This window comes from Aquila chrysaetos, chromosome 16 (assembly GCF_900496995.4).
Source record: "Aquila chrysaetos chrysaetos chromosome 16, bAquChr1.4, whole genome shotgun sequence".
Classification (NCBI taxonomy): domain Eukaryota; kingdom Metazoa; phylum Chordata; class Aves; order Accipitriformes; family Accipitridae; genus Aquila; species Aquila chrysaetos.
The window spans coordinates 16116272-16134551 of NC_044019.1; positions in this window are offsets into that span (position 1 = coordinate 16116272).

Here is an 18280-nt window from a genome sequence, read left to right on the forward strand (position 1 = left end):
AAACCCTGCATAGTTTCAGCTAGGCAGCCGTCCAAAAAGACATGGAATTATTCTATTTTTGTCTCCCAGTGCAAGTGGAAACACTTTTACAGATTTGTGGTGAGGATTTCAATTTTTGTAGTGGTCAGCTAGTAGAGGAATGTAATTAAAGACCCTCTTAGACATAAGACTGTCCACAAAGGAGGAACTGGACATATCTGGAGATAAATAACAATTCCATTACAATACGGTCTGATATAGAAGCACAGTAAAAACTTTCAACAAGGTTAAAAATCCAGATGTGGTTTACTGGAAGAAAGTTATTAAAAACTTCTTTTTTAAACAGCATTGTTGTCAGGAGTAGTGGGACAACACCACATTTTCAACAAATGTAGGCTTATCTTTTTTAATGAAATAATTTTAGTAAAAAAAATTAATGATATTACATGGAAAGCTAAACGTTTGTTTTACCACCCATGTTATGTCTGGTATGTTACTGTTTTTATTCAACACAGGTGTTTCCTTAGAAATGCTTCACATTTTGCCTATTGCTGACCTATAAAATAAACTTTCTAAACCTCTGGCTTTGTAAAGTATGAAAATACCTTGGAAATGATATGTTTTGCTTCTGTTGCATTTAATTTTTACTCTTATTATATCAATAAGAAAGTATGGTCATTTCCTGTGTACATTCAGTCTGGAAGCTGAAACTGAAACTCAGTGTACATCTTTACTGATCCCCTGAGCTCTCCAGATACAAGACTTTCCTCACAAAGGAAGCTTTTAGTTCAATTCCCCAAAACTCTGCCATCATCAAGGAGGCTGAACTTTTGTCCCTGCTGCCTTCTCCTCTCTGCTCCAACCTCCTCACCCATTGCGCCTTTCACGCTTGCTTGTCATTCTGCCCCCGCCAATCCCCCCTCGACGTCCCCCACGGCTGCCCTTTCCACTACGCGCTGATACCTCTTTTTAGTCCCCTTTGCGGCTCTAAGTCCCTGTCTCCTGGTCCTGCTCGCCCAGTGAACGCCCTGCCCTGCCGGTCAGTCTCAGGGCTTCTCCGGCCAGCGCTGCCTCCCGGGCTGCCTCCCGAGCTATTCCTAAGCATAGAAAGCTCTCCCCTGAATGAGTCCATGAAGTAAGCCGCTCCTGGCTGCCGTCATCCCTCCGGTCAAAGCCTTCATCCACATGCACTGGAAGGCATGAGTCAACCGCAACAGTAAGTTGGAGGGCTGTGAGGAACAAACAGTACCTTTTTTATCAGAGAAGAAAAGAGGCACTCGCTGTCCCCCTGTTGCCTGGTTCTCCATGCTTACACACTGCTTTTTTGCTCTAATGTTTCAAGTTCCCTTACAGTGTGAATGTCCTTGGGGTAGGAAATATCTCTTACTACATTTTGAATTAGTCTCTAGTATAAGAGGATCCAGTCTTTTTACACTGCTGGGCATTATCGCAAAGCAAGCAAGAAATAAGCTCTTTCTTTAACATCTTGCTACTTATTATCTTCTTTCTCAAATCATAGCTCTTGCGAGATGTAGCTTCAACTGAATGAAGAGATTCATTTTAATTTTAGGGATGAAAAAGGGAGAGAAAAAAACTCTGTGTAGATGGGTGCACATTGTAGATGGGTGCCCACGCGTTACCAGAAAAGACAACAGGCTATTAAAGCTTCGGCAGGACAAGAAACTTGCTTCCCTTTGAAACATCTCAGGCACATTACTGTGCAGGCTTCCCTAACTAGGAACATGAGATGCTACCATCCCATCCTTTAATTCTCATGTTTGCTGAGAGTGGGCCAAGACAAGATGAAGGAGAGGAGCACAAGCTGGGGCGCAGCGGTGGGGGCCGAAGGAAGCCCTTACTGCCGAGGTGCAGCTCTGCTTGGATTACGTTTGGGGAGGCCAGATCAGGATAAGGCAGGATTCTCTTTATCAAACTTGTCAGCCCCTTTCTTGCTGACACAGGAGTTGAATTTCTCCATTTGACCCTTAGTTACAAGGATCCCTGGTAATCCTTCACCCCTTGCCCTTGCGACAGGTAGAGAAGCATTTTACCTCAGGTAGTGCCGCGGGGGTACCCAGGAAACCATAAACTTTCTTCTGCATCATTTTTTATTCAGAGTTTCTGAATAATGACAGCTTCATCCACTCCCAGGTCCTACAAGCTTGCCCATATCTGCTCTGCCTGGTGCCTACTGATGGACTATTCCCATTTCTCTTCTCCCAAGGAGCCATTTGAGTCCACCCTTTAGTTCAATCACCTGGCACCCTCTCCCATAGTAAAACTGTGGCTGTTTTTACAGCTTGCTCCTTCCCGGGTGGCCTTTCTCACCAGTCCTTCCGTGAGCGTGCTGGGCAGAGCAGCCTGGTCCTTGCACCCACCGCAGCACCTCTGGAGCCTGGTGTGACTGGGGAGACGACTGCGCCTTCCAAGCTGAGCCAGCAGAGAGGGTTTGATTTTTCTTGTGCCTGCCCAAATGAGGTGCCAGTTCGCCTCAAGGATGAACAGTGCCTTTAGGATGAACAGAATACTATGAGTTAGGGAGTTTGTCATTTACCAAAAGAAGCATTTCTGTGCTCAGCGCAGGTCCCAAGTAATAAAAGACTCAGGGCGACATAGTCTAGAAACCGAGGCTCTCAAACCCTATCTTCCTCACAACGGTGAACAGCCTGCCAGCACTTCCATGCCTTCTCTCTGCAGCGGACAACCCAAAACAGGCAACCAGCACTGACGCAGATCATTGTTAAAATCCACTGCCAGGACGTAATATTGAATACAATTCCCAATCTTTCTGACATCCAAAATTTAGGAAAATACTCAAGGCTTTGCACATACACAATTACTAATGTCTAATTAACATCACATTTCTTGCTGGCTGGCTATGGGCCACTATTACACCAGTACGACACTGACTTTTAAAATGGAGATACTTTATGGCACCTATTGCTTAACTGTCTTGTTCTAAAATTGCCTGGTCTCCAAAATTCATCCATTTTAAGGAGTTCCTGAGAGGCAAAAAGCTCTGGATTAAGATTACTCTTCCATTATTGGTCAGAGTGTTAATTTCCTTCCTGTGATACCAGGCTGCTTATCATTTTTGACAACACATTTAATTGCTGTTGCAACCCCCACAGCTTTTTCATAGGTGCTGTCAAGATTATTTTAATTAAAATAATATCTATATAGAGGTTAATGAAAACTGGGAAAAAAATTCCAGCAGGAGTTTGTCATCTGCCACTCTTCATTAGGGGGTTCATAAGAAACCGAATTCCCACAGTCCCCACGACTCGTGGAGACCAAGTGGGACCAGGAAAAGACCCTCGGATGGCCTCCACAGAGCTACGGCTCCAGCTCACCCACTTTGCCATGCAGATCCAGAGCCCTTTCCACACAGTAACCGTCAGACAAAGTCCTCGTCATTTGGCCCATTCTTGTTATTCTCCTCAGAAATACTAATGACCATGGGGCATATAAAATTTCCCTCATTATATCAAATGCTACTTTGATAGCGCCATAGACATAACCTGGGATCACCTGTACTTTGTCAAAGATAAGACGATTTAGTATCAAGAAACACATTCCCTCTTACATGTTTTAAAAACAACTAAACGATACTGCATGTGGGAATCCATGCTTCCAACAGTAAATGCACTCAGACAGACACACCCACTACAGTTTTTTTAAAGCAATCTAGTCTCTGCTTTAAATAAATTCTGCATATAATTAGACAAATCGATATTTATTGAACAATATTTTTCTTTTTTCAGTTAGCAACCCTCACTTAGTACTAAACCATATCTCTGCAAACTGTTAATCTAGTAAATTACAGGCTTTCAGTCAAACCAGCTCAGTTTGTTTCTATGCATGATTACAGTCCTCAAACTTTGCAGGCTGTTTCAGTAAAGCTTCTTGCAGTAACACTCATGAGTGTATAGCTCGCTCATTAGTAATTCTTCCTCCATTTTACATACGATTTACTCGCTGCTTGTGTATCTTTCTTTGCGTGTAGGTCACAACAGGCACATCAGTCACCTTCTGCAATTCAAAGCAATGCCTTTGGAGCCAGCTGGCTATAACTTCAGGCTCCTCTTCTAGCTCAGTTACGTGTTTTTTCCGTGCTCTCACTTTCTGTCATATGATCAAATCACCACTACCAGTTGCTTTCTATTTGAAAAATGGTCACCTCCCCAGATGACCCACCTCTGTGCTGTGAATGCACACCCATACCCATCGAAGAGAAACTGCAAAGTCCGTATCTCTGTACAAGCAGCAGAACTAGCAAAGGTTGTTTTACTATAGATTTCCATGTTGTTTATTAGACTTCCTAATCTCAGTTCCTTACCATGTTCCATATTACACCCGTTATGGCTCCCCTGCCTCCTTCTGACAGACCCCTCGAGCTCGTCTCCAGCCCACAGTGACCCGTAGTTTCTGTAAAAGAGACCAGCTAATTCCTCACCTTTCCCTTAGTAGGAAACTACCTGGATGCTGACTTTGATAAAACTTGTAGGAACTTAGTATCTATGAGTTGCTGGGATTTTACAGACTTTCCTAGTTACATAGCTGTCAGACGTGTCCTACTCCTACCTGTGAAGTGACCATCCCAATGTGAGGATACCGAGTATGACTGACAAAAACTCATACTCCATTTTGGAAAGCAGAGCTCTGAATGTTGTGGCATAACACAGTACAGCTGGTTACAGGCTTACTACCATGTTGCATACTGCTCATGTAAAAAACATGCAGTTGTTAAATAAACTATGTATTAGTACCAAAAAAACCCCTGGGAAACAAGCTGGAAGAAATCCCTTATGAGGTCAACTTTTCTGCTCTTCAAGGGGAGACAGAAAACCGAGGGCCCACTGCAAATAAGGAAAAATCACTAGGCATAGCCAGTAGCAGAGATATTTTCATGGAAAATTTGGCCAAATGACTGGTTCACATTTCATCTGAACATGTGGTATTCCCTTCGTCCTGCCTGCAAGCATGAGCATTGTTCTGTTAGTGGGAACTTTTTTTTAAATTAAAGTTGCCAAACATAAATCAGCCTTGAATAGGAATAATTAGAGCAAGTTAGAAGATTAAAACTATGGGAACAAATTGAAACATACAACAACTTTTCTGTAGCTGTGATTTTCTGCGGGGAATGCAGGGGATCCTTGTTCTCTCTCACTCACTCTCCATCGGAGTATTTTCTAGTAAAGGGACAGCATTGTCACTCGCTCTCAGACGCAGATTTGCTCATGCCTTTTTTGTGACTGTGATGATGCCTCAAAGCCTTTTCTATTAGCCTTTCCCATTATAAACCTCCTTTAGCTCGTAACAGTTCAGATGCTTTCTGCTGTAAGGATAAAGGAGCTCTTCACTCCTCACATACTGCAGTGATTCTGATTACTGGGAGGATATTTGAAATGTAATATTGTGAGGAGAGGTGTAATTATGTCTGTATTTGAATGGAACTATTCTAAGAGGCTTTGCAAAGGCAGACTTTCATGACTGCTATAGGCCCTTGGGGTCAAGCAGTTCATTAGGAAATAATCAGGACCTGAAAATGGTCTGGTTGTTTTTTGGATGCTTGGCAAATTCCACCACCTTCTCAGGAATCTGGTATTAATTGTTCTCATTGTAAGCGCCCAGACTGGTCAGTATGCACTGGCACCGATACCAGCACTCCGTAGCACTCCTAATGGTACCACCAACATGCTTTTTTTTCTTCCTGGCTACCGGATGTGGTTGCGTCCTGCAGCTGCATTCACACAACAAAAACCAGCCTTTCTGCTGAGCCTGGATTTCCTTTTTTCTCTTTCTCATTTCATTCAATGCAAATTAAATAGCATCCCAAATTCTCTTAAGATTAGGACACATTCCTTGCTCCGTACAGCTTATAGTCAGAACTGGCCTCCCAAAAACTTGGAATTGGGAAGAAGCAGAATAATCTTCCCTCTCTGAATTTAAGGTTTGCATTTTAGCCCATTCCAATTGATCTCTTCCTATTTTACTTTATATATATTCTCACTTATGTGCATTCTCAATCCCTGCTTAGTCTTGCCCCCCCAGTAATGGGACTATTGGCAGTGCCTGCAGTAAGGCACACACCAAAGTCCTTGCACGATTGCCACTTTAGTTTGCTCTTAATCTTCTGACTAGAAAACATGAGCTTCCTTTCTCCTTTTCCACCGCCTCCTCTGCCTTCTTCATGTATTTATTCCAGCATTTGATAATGTAAAATGTGTTGTACAAGCACTGGAGAAAGCCACCACCGTTAGAGGAAACCCAGCTTTTCATTTCTCAGACAGCCTGACCTACTGCAACAGCCCTGAGGAGAAGGCCAGGTCTCTGCGTGCTCTTCCCACCCGTACAAGCGCTGTGGCCCAAAACAAGGAGTTTAACAAGGGTTTTGCCGGGATAGCCCAAAGTCAGCTTTGCTGAAAAATCTTCCCATTTTGTCTTGCTTACGGTCGCAGCGCTCAGCCTGGCTCCCTCATCCTAGTAAGACCTGCTGGGTGCAGAGCTTGTTTGGAAACCTGGCCTGAGGAGTGAGCAACCAGTTTTTAACATCATCTTTTTTGGAAATGTTACCAGCCAGACTTAAGCAGAGTATAACCCTCTCAACGTATATCTCAAGGGAGGAATGGATCCAAATTTGGGCTTAAAACATCAAAGCCCCTTGGGAGCGCAGGCTGCAGGCAGCATCAGTCAAGCTGAGAGGAGTGCCGGTAATCTCAAGGGCCATTCGTGTGGGATTTCCACGAGTTTAAGTTACAGTCCCTTGGGAACACCTAACAGTGCACCCAAAGCAGCCTGGAAAAACGCTACATAACCTCTACCAAGGTCAGTTTTAATGCAGCAGTTGAACATCGTGGCTCTCAGTAACCACATCCAATCATGCAAAAATGCCAGAGCCACTGGAGTCCTTCCACAAAAACCGGGTAGTGCCCACATTCAGATGTCTTCCATTAGAAGACAAAATTAAGGCCTTGCCATCCAAAAAAACAAGCTGAATGGCTGGGCGGCTCATGTGCAGAAACATCTGGACTGGATAGGGAATAACACACAGAAAACAGCCAGCGAGTGTCAAAAGTTCAGAGGAGCAGTAACTAGCCATCGTCCTATTTCAGCTCTATAGACAAAGATATCACAAAAAATCAAGTCAAAAATTACACAAGCCTGTCATGCAGGAGAAGTCACAAGTACATAACATTTTAGAATAAATGGTTTCCCAGTGAAGCTCCCTATAAATTATGATCTTTTAGAAGTCAAGCTCGGAGAATAAAGTACCAAACCCCAGTACTGTAGATAGCTCCAGTCATCAGGTAGGAGGGCGGGGGCCTGTGACAGTGGCAAGATATAAATATGTATAATTTCAAAGAAACAACACTAGAACTTTTCCATGTCTCTGCCTAGCAACATGGTCTCACCAAACAGAGCTAGCAAAGGTGGTGTGCGTCTCTCCTATAGAAAATGCAAAGACAGCAGTCGTCTACCACATGAAGTTAATAATGTATTCAGTCAAAACCTGCATTTTTAGGACTAACCATGTACCAGTCTTCTGCAAATTAATATCTGGAAGAAAAATGCCTTTAAGCAAAGAGTCACATACTCTGATAGCCATATGCTTAGATATCCAGTAGCAAAGCAAATAACCCTTTGGCTTCTTACAACAAAGTATCAGATTATTTTGCTAAACTTTACTCTAGGATTGCAAGGCATCCTAATAAGTTTTACTTTCCCTTTAATGAACAGGAAAAACATTGTAATAAAATGTAAGTGATATTTTTTGAAAACATTGGAGGATTAAAAAATCAAATATTCTGTGACATTTGATGGTGAAGCAATATCTATACCTTGTTCTCGGGGAATTTTGAGTAGTACAACTGCTCTTAGCAGTAACCACCATAAGAAGGAAGCCAGACATCTAAAATGGGATATCAGCTGAGTGAAATTAATCTGCATATTACTATATACTTGAATTTTATATTAATACAGTGCTAAAAAGGTATTATTTAAGATACAAAGTCACATGCGGGGAAGCTTGAGTACTCCAGCTTTTCCTTGACTCATTATTACACAATTCAAAACGCTGCTCTGTCTTATATACTTATATTCTATTTTGTCTACAGGGTTCTGTCTCATTGAGTACACAGTAGAGATGGCACTCAATGAACAGTAGTTTATAACTTCTCAGCTCTCATGGCACCACGTGTTTCTCAAACCCTGTGGTATCACCCGCTATTTTGCTCTTGGATTTTCTTATAGCACTCATCACTACCACATTCAAGCCCAGCACAAATCTGAAATGACAGCATGCTTGTCCCTACCAGTGCTTCTCTGCCATAAGTGGATACCAGCAATCAGAATATTATGCAGTAATTTTGAATGTTTTATTGCTTCCACCGAAGTTTGTAATGGGGTTTCAAAGAAGAAATTTTCTTTCAGAAAGATGGAAGAGTTTGATTTCCAGTTAATTCTATACAGGGGTTTCTTCCCCTGCCCTGTAATCTTTCCTCCAGGGCTGTAGATTGAAACACTGATTCACTCACCACCACTATCAGTAGGCTTCAGCAGAAACTCCCTCCCAGCACCATTCAAAAATAAACCTCCACTTATTTTTTATTTGAAAGGCGAGTTCAGTTTTATAGACACAGTTGGCCTCACGATTATAACTTTCTCCACCCCAGCTTCTCTGCCTGCGCTGGACATCCTCCTTTAACTTCTCCACTCAGCACTTTAACACATCACTGACCATTAGTAAACTGTGACAGCAGTAGGACAACCGTACCTCGAGATACCTACCTTTTTGATGAGGCTGTACAGTTCCTCAACTTCCAAATGCCAGCTGGAAAAATGCTTCATGGGCTAAAATTACGTTATTGGTACACACCGGTTTTTGGAACCGGCTCTGTGTTGATGTATTCTGTGTTCCTGCATTTATCTGTCACATTTATTAGGAGGCATCATCAGACTTGAGCCAGCAAGCCTGAAGATGTGCTTCTCTTTAAAGATGTGTAGAAGTCCATTGCTTTTCAGCAAAGCACTTGAACGTACTTTTAATTTTATGTCCATGGCACCGGAGCATGCACTTAACTGTTTTTTTGGAATTAGAGGGACTATTTCTAGATGAGTAATGGACAGCTACCAAACACGGTTGTTCCAATTCATTTATACAAGGTATTAATTTCTGCAGATGCCTACCTGGGAAAACAGGCCAGGTGTACCGCACGGGCAGGGCTGTGCCGTACGCTGCTCTGCTCCTCAGGGGTGTTTATAGTAACTCTCTCTGCCTCATTCAGGACCCAATGAATAATTCAGAGGCATTTCATTACTCCACCAGTCCTGTTTTGTTTACTGGAATATCATCCCATGGTTCAGCACCCATCTGGCTTCAGGCATAAAACCTGTAGAAAATGTAGCAGTTCCCAAAGGCTGGAGGGAATCTTTTCTTTGATGCTGGAGCCCTACAGACTCACGGTACCTTTGATTTTCTGTTTGAGAAAGAAAGTCAACTGACCTGAGAAACTCAGCATAAACAAAAGGATACGTACCTCTTGTCTCCTTTACAGACTGTGGCAAAGTTCGGTTCTCTCATCGGATTACTTTGAAATGAAAACAAAACACACTGGAATTTGGGGAGGTCTTCCAAAGAGCAGCTCAGGATGCTCTGTTCCTCTCACACATTTAGGGTAAGCCCTGTGAACTCTATTCTCAAAATGCAAACAAAATAAGGCTTGGTCTATACCGCAAAGTCTGCCAATATCCCTCTCACACAGGTATTATACTAGTAAACACATGGACCGTAACATAAAACACAGCAGGATTTCACTATCACAGAAATACTGTGTAGGGGCAAAGAAAAGTTACAAAATATTTTGACCAGACTGGCTAGACAAGTGAAACTCTGAAGTCTACGGTTATTCCACTTGATAGCAATGCTCTTATGCCCGTGAACACACCTTTCACTTTTTCCATTAAAAGAATTATTAGTAGCTCTCTATTTTAATAGTTAATAATAGGAGCTCTTGCAGAACATAAACTTAATACTAAACTATTCTGGATTAAAAATGGGAAGCATATATTAACACCTTCATTTAGATCAATAGCTCTACAAATAATAGATTTTCCTTTAGACTCTCTGCAAAACTGATAAAAATCCCAGAAGATGTTTGTGCTTTTCAGTCACTTCTTTTCAGAAAGAGAAGAAAAGCAGTTTGAACTTGAGCAGCAAGTGCCATTTCATGCGAAAGCAACAGAAAGTTACTCTGACTCACTCAGACCTCTTGATAACTGAGTTATACCAGAGACTTTCTGTGTCTCCTATGCCCTCTAGCTTTTAGAAGATGTATTTACCAATCACTCTCTTGAGCACATTAACGTAGTTTTAATTTCTAAGCAGTCACTAAAAACTTACTAAGACGGAAAGTGAAATGTCTTCCCCTCTCTTCTTCCCAGATATAATTTTTACCTGAGACTGAAACGAAGACATGAAAATGTTAGTCTAGATTCTCATTTACATTAAAGGCACTTCATACTTCTGTGGCAATATAAATAGGCCCTATAGGTACACACTATATTTATATCGATTTAGGGTCCTCCATGAGTGATGTAAAGAAACTTCAGCTCACCTGAGAAATGCCACCTGAATTCCAGGAATTGGATATACTGATCTTGAGGAGAAAAAGTGAGTTGTGAGACATACGGGATATTATTTCTTAGTCTGACTTAATTACAAAGTTAAATAAGGTCATTTAATGGTATACAGCAAAAAGCACCTTTATTTTCTAGTCAGTATGCTGGCAGCTGTACTTTGTGAAGCCCCATCAGGTTGAATTTCTGATTAGAGAGTAAAACCTGGCAGGGGGGAAATGTGCCCATAAAAAAAAAAGATAAGCCTGGTGTCCATAGCTAGAGATCCTGCGGCCGGCAGGAGAAGGGGGGTTTCTTGCACAGTTTAGGAGGGCTGATGGGCCATGACAGCTAAAGCTGGCTGGCTGTGAGAGACAACTCAGGTTAACTTTTATCTTGACATATCACCAAGAGCTCCTGAACTAGGAGTGCTTTTCACCTGCCAAATTACTAACATTTGTAAAAGTGGGGCCTTTACCCCAAATCCCACCTGCCATATCATTAGAGTGGCACCAGTGGCAGCCTATAAAGCATAGCTTCTGCAAATGTTGCAAGGAATAGCCAGATAAGCAATAAAACTTTTGGTGACGGGAAATACTGGTGATTACAGTGAGAGAAAGGTCTCGGGGATCCTGAGGCTATCCGGGCTGTTCTTCTTTCTGTGAGTGCGACACTGGCAACCTGTGCTACCAAGAGACGGGACACAGTCCCAAGGCTTTTAGTTACCAGTGCTGCAGCTATAGATGCTGATATTATAAGGTGGTATTCCATCATCTTTCTGAAAAGTCACTGGACTGACTGAAATACCAAGAGCTTCAGTGACAAAGATCTTTCAGTTAGTTAAATACTACATACATGTGGTTTTAAAATACACAGTTATAAAACCAGTGCTTCGACACCCAAGGAGCAAGCTAACACATAGCTCTGCCACTGTCTAGTGGAAATAATGTACAATACATTTTGTCTCTTCTGAGAACCTGAGTTAGGAAAGAGAAGCAAAAGGCAGCTTCACATAAAGCAAACAAAACTTTTTACATTGAAGTGTGTAACCTTCCCAGGAATATGCTTGAACTAGAAATAGCCAATGCATAAAGTTTATGAAAAATTCTTTGACTCCACTGTCAATATACATAAAATATTTCAAATGGCTTGGTCTCTGATCTGCTTATCTTTAAGTCTTTTAAATGAAAACTAAGACAGTTTTAATTCAAACTCTGCAACTCCAGCATTTGAAGGGCAGATCTATTTCCTTTTTCCACTTAATTCTCTTCTTCTGTTACATTCAGAACACAAATCAATATTCATTTTAATAACTAATTTAACACTTATATAGTATCTTTAACTATAGAATGATAAAGAAGAATTTTCCAGCCTAGGAGGAAAGGACTGCGCTAACTAAGAGTAAAAACCTGCTTGGAAAATATACACACACTCAAAAATGTCACCAGCAGCATTGTCTTCTTAAGCCTCTGTAGGAGGACTGACATGCTAAAAAGCACCTTTAAGCTACCGAGACTCTTCCATAGATAAAATGTGCCAGTCCACATGAAAGTCACCACACCGGTATTGTCATCCTTCCCCGCGATACACTTGCTTGGGATTCATTTGTGGTAACAGGCCGTTCCTAGCCACTAGTAATAACTGTGATGTTGTTCAACATAAAAACATGGTTATATCATGAGCTAAAAATGGAATTATAAACTATCTATGTAACTATTTTAGGAACATACGCTAATTAGAATAATTGGATCCCTCCACAAGAGCCAGTGGAGACCTGGAACAACAGTCTTTCAAGCATGTCAGTGGAATAATGGGCAAAATAACGTGGCTGACATAATTGATTTGGAATGTCAAAGTGTTTTCAAAACTACAAAGAAGCTATAAAGACTCCAAACAGCCACAGGATGAAGTTCTTTCATGGAGCAGAAATGGCCTGAGAGGGAGCAAACAGAAAGTAGGCAAAATATCTAGTTTTCTAAGCAGCAAAAGAGAAGTGTTCCTTATGACCATGACTTCCGACCTGCGGCAGAGCTATACAGGAAGACAGCTGATGGTGCAACAAATACAGCCAGTGGGACCTACCAGGACGGGGACAATCGGGGTCCATGGGCTGTTTCCCTCAGCCCTGCGGGAGGAGGAGGAGGAGGAGGAGGAGGAGGAGGAGGAGGAGGAGGCACCCTCCAGCGTGCCCAGCACCCTGGGCCACGGCTGCCGCGGGGGGACGGGAGCTGCTGAGAGGCAGCTAAGCAGCACGGAGCTACACTCCTCCTCCCGCCGCGACAGCGCTGGCACCTCGGGAGGCGCGCCAGGCCATGCAGTACGGAGCAGCCTTTATACCCCTCTCTCCAGCGGCCAAGAGGAGACACCTCGGCCACGGGACAAGGCTGGGCCTCCCGCCCGGAGGAGCAGAAGGCACCGGTCGCCCTCCCGTGGCCGTGGAGGGGCTGGGGTACAGCCTGCCCTCGCGGCACCTGCCAGCCCTAGAGCAACCTGCCCTAAACCAGCCTGCCAGCCCCTAGCACCGGGGACGTCCAGCCCTTCTGACCCGGCTGAGAGCGGGGACTCGCGGACAGGAGGAGGTCACCAGCAACGCTTGGCTAGCGCTGAAGGAGACAAAACACCACGTTAAGAGAAACAAGGCGACGCACCGAAACCACGAATCTGACCGTACTCTCCACCTTCGTATGCTCTAGTGGGAACTGTGGCCTCTCAGGGAAATGCCTGGGGTGTCCGGCAGGCAGCTCACAAACACCGCTCCGTACTGCATCCAGCACTTCGTAATTACACAAATTGTTTAGTGTTTAAAGCCTTCATTGCTTCCTCTCCTTCGCTTCATCCCGAGGCAATTTCCTTTCTAAAGCGTAGCTCCTGGCGTTTCAAGCGCTTGTGTTTGCTGGCAATCTTGGGAACAGTTACTCAAGACAACCTTGGTAGGGGTTACTCAGGACCGTTACACCTACGTCTACCATATCTGACCGTCACCTGCAGAAGACCGCACTCCTTGCCATGTAGGCTCCTCAGAGAAGACTGGCTTGCAGACTCTCAAAGAGCAACTGGAAAATCAAATTGATTTCTTGCATATACGATATACACTGTACTTCTTGGACACTGAATAGATTAATACAATGTCAAATTGCCTCGTGTGCCAATGTGACAAGATGCTATTAGGAAAAGCCATTGAAAAGAAGAAGAAATGTGACACAACACCAGAAGTAAATAGAAAAGCCAAACCAGCAAGAGTGTAATAATCTTTTGTGGACAGCAGATATGAGAGTCATGAAGTACCAAGTGGGACCTATGAGTATTTTCTCACACGTTAGGTGGGAAAAAAAGCCTGCCCAGAGGTACACATTCAGACTTTTAAAGGCAACATTTGCTTTTGTGAAGGTGACACTAGCCAGTTAGCTGGGATCGCACCTCAGCCCCAGCCAAAAGAGTAATTGCTGCAAACAAGAATTGTGATAAAGCCAAGAAGAGAAAGAAAAGAGAAAATGTTGCAATGATTCTTATTACTCCAAGGATGGATCGGAAATCTCCTAGAGAAGGTATGGCAATGTTTGGCATAATTAAGACATGGGAATTATTTACTCTCTGGAAAAAAAAAAAGAAGGTACTAATACTCCTTGGACATTTTCTGCAGAAGAGAACAACTTTAAAAGGCATAAGGTGCATCCAAAGTAGCGGACAATACTGTGCAGAACAGGGGAAGGATGTGGTGCTTTTAGAATAGTAAAGAGGCAGCAGATGTATGCACCATGTGGACCCCTTCCAGCAGCCAGGGCAGGCTTCACCTGATTGTCGGAAGCAGTGAGCACGACCAGCTTGGAAGGAAGTTGCCAGCGCTCAACACGGGTGAAATCAGGCTTGAAATGCCCAGTTTGTCTCTAACAGGTATTCTGTTCTGAAATAGTTCAGTCTAGAAAAATGCACAGACGGAAATTCTCCAGCATGTTTTAAACTCTTCACCTTGTAGAGATGTTCAATCTGCTAATTAGACATGACAATGCTGGATTAGATAACCAATACCAAAATTTACAACTGCCTGCTTTAAGTTGCTTTTGGCAGTGTTCGGTGTCAGAAGCAATAGCATTAGCTCTGCTCCTTTCTCACGCTGCAGATGATGGAAGCTTTCAGGAAGATGAATTAAATTCCACTAACAGAAGGAGAAAAAAGGGATCTAAATATCTGGAAAGAGCCACAGTGAAAGTCCACTTGGGTTATTTCAAAATGATGCTCTATCAATACATGCAGCGATGTCCTGGTGCATGATCCTGAGCCAAAAACTCAGTCGGATCTAGGAGCAGGAGCCCACCTGCCCCGTGGCAAAAAGCACACAGCCGAACAGCTCCCGCATCTCTCTTTTGGCAGCTGCAAAGGGCCATGGGGACACGTGTTGGTATTAGCTCCTCTGTTATCCATCGCCTGGTCCCCACAGCAGCCGGCGCACACCTGCCTGATAGCCCGTGGGGTGCCACAGCCCTGCACGGTGGCCCTGGGGGCCAGTGACACCCCGAGGAGCCCACACCACCCTCCTGCAAGTCCCCGTCCCTGCAGCCCACTCCAGGAGGCGAGCAGGTGAGTTTGCCTCCTGGCACCAGCCCAAGTGGGTGTCCCTGCTCACCCACCCCATGTCCAGCTGGAAGCTGAGACCAAAGCAGGAGCAGGTGGGTAAATACTTCACCGAGAGGGACCCCCATATGCCCTCGCTGTGCTTATTCACTGGCCTCAAGATGGTGCTTTCCTACTTGCCATCAGCTCAGAGCAGAGGACTGGGCAAAATTCATAACCTTCCCTGGGCCCACATGGTGCTCGTGTCCATATTTGTACTGGGAAACCAGACCACTAGAAAATAATCTGCAAAATTAAACCCCCGCAAAATCTATAATGGCATGGAAACAGTCATAAGTTATCCTCGGATATTTCTTTCTCAGAAATTTCTTCCCTCTTTGCCTTGACTTGCAGAGTACACCCCCCAAAGCCTTCGTTTGCACACAGCTTCAAAAAACAACGTATTTGTTAAAGAAAACACACACTGGCAAGCATCTAGAAACGTCAGAACCAAACTATAGGCATCGTGATATTGCCATTGTAAACAAGAATACAAACACTCGTGCATGACTGATCTGTATTGTCTTGGCTGACTGAATACTAAGTAACTTGGGTTTGATACCACTCGCACATACTGCACCAACATTATATTTTCTGCCAGCTTTCAGCACGCTTAGAATGGCAATGTAATTAAAATGGAAAGGTAAGTACATTAGAAACCATACTTTCCCTTATTAAATGCTAATTCCAAAATAGATTTTCTCCTGGGGTAGGACTTTGGGGTTTATTTAAGACCTGACAAGTTTGGGTAATACTATCAAGAACAGCACTTTTGAAAAATGGAAGCAATTTCTTCCACTTGTTCACAAAGTCAGTCAAAGCATTTGACGAGCTTCTAGTGGCTCTGCTATTCCTTCTACCATGTTCACTGCCTTAAAATTAAAAAAATTAAAATATTAGTGTTTATACCTCTAGTTTGTCTTGTTTCAATAATAATCTGCTTCTCCTAAAGCTCTGAGCAACTGCATTTTGTCGTGAAGGGTTTCTATCTCTACACATCACGGAAAAGGATGTAAGGGTCCTCACCTTTTTTGCTATTCATCCTTGCTTTCATAGAGCTATGGCCCTCTGTCCTTTACAGGCATATTTATTTGGTGAGTGTATTGCATTGCTGTGCAGATAGAGATCTTAATGAGAAAAGAGACAGAAGATACAACAGGAATACATCTTGAGATACGAAAGTAACTATTTCTTCCTAAGGAAAAAAAAAAAACCCAAAAAAACCAAAAAACAAGCAAGACAAAAACCACGTATCAAGTTTCACTCAACTTTCCTCCAACCAGGATAATGTAAAAACCAGCACCAAGGTTACTAGAATCTGGTTTACGTGTTAGGTGTGTGATTTGGTGTAGAATATTAGTCTGAGGAAATCCCTTAGGCCAACAGAAAAAAATGCATAACTTTGTCAAACTGAAAAGAAGAACTAATAGTTTTTAGAAGGGATGGACACTACAGCTGTCATACAATTACGGGAAGCAGCCTCGCGTGTCTCTCAACAGAGAATGGCTGTAAATGGAAAAAACAAACTGTCTGAGCATTCAGACTTCAAAGCCAGAAGGGGCCCATGAATGTTGCCTGGCTTCTTGTTGAATACGAATCATTACATTACACGTATTCATCCCCATAACCGTGCTTAGGCATTTTATCTTGGAGAAGATTAAGCTGTTGAGTACTGTAGTAGGGAAAAAAAGAGGCAACCTGTCACCTGTGCCCAGAGGCTCTGCAGCGACAGGGAAAGGTGTTATTGAGGTAGCCAGGGGATCTCGGCATATAACCCCCACTTTGCGGAAAGGAAAATGGGGAAGAATACCTGAAACCTGGTGCAGAATGCTTCCAGGCCCCAAAACGGGCAGCTGGGTCTAACCCAACCAGATCCTCATACGAAACCTGGACAGTGGCTCACCATACGGGCATAGTACACCCAGTTGTGGCCAATCTCCGATACTTCAGAGGAAAATGGAAAAAAGCACTAGACTGTCTCTGGGCACCAGATTTGCAAGCCAAGTCTGAACATCCCTCCTTTGCCCTTTTAGGCACTGGAACTTTTCCCTCTAAATGGTTTACATCTTCTACAAGGTCTGCTTTATACGCTGACTTACCAGGGCTGAAATGTTCCCCAAGGAGTAAAACCATAGCCACGAATAAGCATGGTATAGAAGCGTCGTCCCTGGACAGCCTTACTGGCTATGTCTACATCTGGTTGACCATGCTTCTCTTTTTGCTATTACACCTGCAGCAGAGACAGACAGAGATATCATGAGAGCCTTAACCTCTACTTTGCTTGACGAGGTGATCTTCATCTGAACTGCTGAAGCAGATCTTAGAGTCCAGCTGTGGAGCACAAAACAAATCTAAACAAATATCTGACTCAGCTACTAAACTGAAACAGCAGCAGCTTTGAGAAGGAAGTTGGCAGCATCACTTAGAAGTCCGTGGATTCCTTCCAGCTACCCTCTTCTCCACTCACTCTAATTATTTATCCCTGATCCCTAAATAGACTTTGTTTCAGGATTGCTTAAAAGAAATGTACATTTCCGTAGCTCCTTTTCCTCTCCCTTTCTAATTCACTTTTTCGACCTTAGACAAAAATCTACAAAGCATGTTAGGCCATTTCATCTGAACTACATCCTGTATAAAAACATTTAGTCTTAACCCACAGATGATGAAGTTTGTGTCTATGGCTTTATTAAATCTAACTGTGGCTTCTTTTTACTTTTCTAGCAGAAGTCTCATTAAGTGATGCCTTTTTTGAGCTACTGCTTTATGACCATATATAAAGGCAGCTATTCTTTCTGTTCTGAACTTTTGACTCAAATCCTAGTATTTATCGTTAATAAAGCTGTAGCAGATCAATGGGCCATCTGATCTGCAATGATGTTGGGTTAGTGCCAAATGTTTCCTTAAGTGTGTTCAAATGAAAAATCAGTTTCTCGATCCAAGTGTATCTAAAATACTTTTTTTTTAATTTTGCATAAATTCACAAATGATACAATATTGAAGTGTTTGGGGTTTTTTTTTAAACATACTGTACAATCAGGTTAGTTAAGTGCTTTACATCAAGGCACAGCACACCGTA